This window comes from Carlito syrichta, unplaced genomic scaffold (assembly GCF_000164805.1).
Source record: "Carlito syrichta isolate Samal-C Ts95f unplaced genomic scaffold, Tarsius_syrichta-2.0.1 Scaffold303043, whole genome shotgun sequence".
Classification (NCBI taxonomy): domain Eukaryota; kingdom Metazoa; phylum Chordata; class Mammalia; order Primates; family Tarsiidae; genus Carlito; species Carlito syrichta.
In genome coordinates, this window is record NW_007247139.1 from 186,474 (window position 1) to 190,358 (window position 3,885).

The window sequence follows — 3,885 nt, forward strand, 5'->3', positions numbered from 1 at the left end:
TTGATACAATTAATAGGCCTTACTGTTTTGTAAAGACATTCATAATGAAACTGGCATGTTTTCAGACACCAGTGCATAGTGGAGGAGAGTACTGCTGGCCACCACCTGGATTCCCACTGAGGGGCCAGTGCTGTTACCCCTGGTGCTTTTGCACCAGCTCTGCGAGGGTCAACCCAGTCAAAATGGCAAATAAAGCTGTTGTATAGTTATGAAAACTGTTTGACCATGGAGACTCCCTGAAAGTGTCATAGAGGGACCAAGAGGTTTGCCTACTATAATGAGAGCTGCTGTTTCGTTTTTGGTGTCCCATTGATAGACTTTATAATCAGTGATATACTCGTTTGATAAAATAATTCAGAAGTTTTTTTTCTTTCCTGTGTTCTTGAACCACTTTGATTAACAATGAAGTTATCTGAACTTAAAAGTTTAGGGAAAATTACCAGTAAAACCACACTCTTGTATTGTCTTTTCAAGTATTATCACTTCATGATAACAGCCTCTATTCCTTCCAAATTAATTGATATTATTATTATATTTTCTCATTCTTGTGAGGTTATTTCACATAATTTGTATTTTGCTAGAAAACCATTTCATTAGGACCTCATCATTTTTTAAAATACAATTATAATCAAGGTGGACTCTTATGATTCTATTAATTCCTTCATCGTTGATTTCCTTTTTATCATTTTTGTACAATAAATTGTGGATTTTTTCCTTTTGCTCTTTATTTGATTATCTCTTTTATAGTTTTATTATTATTTAAATCAATATTTCTTATTGCTATAATAATTCTGTCTTTTTCATGGTTCTAATTGATTGCTTTCTGCTTTTAAAATTTCTCTTTGTTCGTGTTCTAAACTCCTTATTTAGATATTTAATTTAGTTTTAAAGTTTGTTTTAGCATAAAGAGTTAAGGTTATGGATTTTCTTTGAAAGTAGTAAACTTTTGAGATGATAGATTTTGTTTGCTGTTGTTTTGTTATTGTATTTTTAAATTTTAGTCTTATTGCATTGTGGTTAGGAAAACTGATGCACATAAACACCCACACACAGTTAATTAATTTTTTTTTAACCTAATATAAGAATGTTTTGTGGCTATCCCATGTGTTCTTAGAAGAAAATTGTCAACTCTGTTTTCAGGATACTGAGTCTGATGTGTAACAGTTAGCTCTACCTTAAAAAATCATCATGCTAGCCGGACTCGGTGGCTCAGCCTGTAATCCCGTGCCTTTGGGAGGCTGAGGTGAGTGGATTGCCTGAGCCCGTTGGTTTGAGACCCGCCTGGGCAGCGAGACCTCATCTCTACAATAAATTAAAAATCAGCCGGGCGTGGTAGCGCGTGCCTGTAATTCCGGGTACTCGGAAGGCTGAGGTGGAAGGATCGCCAGATCCCAGTGGGTAGAGGCTGCGGTGGCCGGGAGCAGCCACTGCATTCCAATTTGGGCAACGGAGTGAAATTCCAACTCAAAAAAAAAAAAATCATCATCCTATTTACATCTTTTATTTTTTTTACTAGTTTTGTGTCCACTTGAACTACCATTTATTAAAAGAAGTGAATTAAAGTCTCCTGCTATTGGCACATTTCTATTTCTCCTTGTGTTCCCCTTTTGCACTCCTTCATGTGTACCTATGCTATTTGGTGTGGACGTGTTCCTACTGTTGGATATTCTTGTGGTTAGAAACTTGAGTCCAGTCCTCTTTTGATGGGCAACATGATTGCTTCCAGTTTCTTGCTATTGTGAACAATGCTGTGATAAACATATGTGTGCAGGTATCTTTTTTATAGAGTGATTTTAGTTCTTCAGGATATATTCCCAGTAGGGGGATTGCGGGGTCATATGGGAGGTTGATATTTAGAGCTTTTAGGAATTGCCACACTGCCATTGCCATTGCCATTGCCATTGCCACAGAGGTTGCACTAGTTTACACTCTCACCAACAGTGTAGAAGTGTTCCCTTTTCGCCACACCCTCTCCAGCAGCTGTTATTTTTTGAGTTGTTGATAATTGCCATTCTGACTGGAGTTAGGTGGTATCTCAATGTGGTTTTGATTTGCATCTCCCTGATGATTAGTGAGGTTGAACATTTCTTCATGTGTCTGTTGGCTGCTCAGATGTCTTCCTTTGTGAAGTGTCTGTTCATATCTTTTGCCTATTTTATAATGGGATTGTTTGTTTTTTTCTTTTCGCACATTTGGGTTCCTTGTAGATCCAAGATGTTAAGCCTTTGTCAGACCTGGTGTTGGCAAATACTTTTTCCCAGTCTGTAGGCTGTCTCCCTGCTCTCTTGATGGTTTCTTTGGCTTTGCAGAAGCTTGTCAGTTTAATAAGGTCCCACTTGTCTATCTTCTCTCTAAAATGTGGTACATATACATGATGGAATACTACACAGCCATAAAAAAGAACAAAATCATGAATTTTTGCAGCAACCTGGATGGAACTAGAGTCTATAATACTGAGTGACCTCTCACAGAAACAAAGATCCGAGTATCACATGTTCTCACTCATATAATGGACCTTGAACATCCAATGTAATACTATAAGAAAATGACTGATAGTAGTGGAAACTATGGGGGCGGGAGGGAGATGGGATTAACGGTAGCAATTATCTGTCTGGGGAGGGGAAACACCTCTTATCATCAGTGTGCCTGAATGAAACGTATTTGAATATCTAACCCTTAACGTACCCCACAACATCATAATAAAAAAATATTGATTAAAAAAAACTTTATGCTGCAAGACAAGGGTTCACATTTACTCCCATGCATGAGAGTATCCAGTTTTCTGAGAAATGTGTCGAAAGACTGCCCTATTCCCACTGAATGAATCTGGCAATAAATGTGTACACTGATTTCTTGGTGTTCGTTCTGCTCCATGGATCAATAGGTATGTTTTTATACCATTGTCTCTCTGTTTTGTTTAAAAAATAAAGAAACTTGAGTCATATCTTTTTCATCTCATTTAATGCCTTTTACTCTGACTTTAGTCACATCTAATATTAAAATTCCAGTCTTTCAAGTCTGTTTCCTTTTGTCTGGTATGTCTTTCCAATTCTTTAATTTTCAGTCTTTCCAAGTAACTTCCACCTCTGCTCTATACTGACATAAACAAGATTTTTCTAAGTAATATGGCTTTGACTGACCACTTTCTTGTATACAACATATAGTTGAGTCTTTTTCTTTTGCTACCTGTTTAGTTTATATATTTATATAAATAAGAGGCTTTGTTTTAGTTCTGTTATAGTGTATGCCATACTTTCTATTGTGTGTGTGTATGTGTGTGTGTGTGTGTGTGTGTGTGTGTGTGTGTGTGTTGGGTTTTTAAAAAGTAATTTTGAATTTATGTTTTTGTCTGGTGATTATTGATTTAATTTTTAGTCTTGAATGTGTTGACTTTCTATTACTAACTCTGTTGAAGAATGATGAAGTTGGTATACTTTTACTTCCTTTCTTTCTCTCCCTTCCCTTTGCCAGTACATTTTAATTAATTTGCATATTTAATATTTATCTTTTTAATTTAAATGTATCTCTATTGCTTTCATAATAATTTTAAATCATCTCTGTTGATCATCTTTTTGGTATAGAAAATTAGAGAATTAGCATACTTATCATCTCTTATCCTCCTGTCCCTTTCTTTTTTGACTTTCTGCAGCTGTCTTGTTTCAACCATGACAGGATTCATAAGATTTACATTCTCTCTTATCATCATAATCATCATATTTGGTTAGCCTTAGTCATAGAGTTAAATAGTTTCAGGCTTTAATATCACTCCTTTTACAATTGTTTATGAAACATTCTTTGTTTACTGGGTGATTTCTAGTACTTTCTTCAAGAGGGCTCATGGAATCAATAAGCTTCAAGTTGTTGCTTATTTAACTATGTTTTATT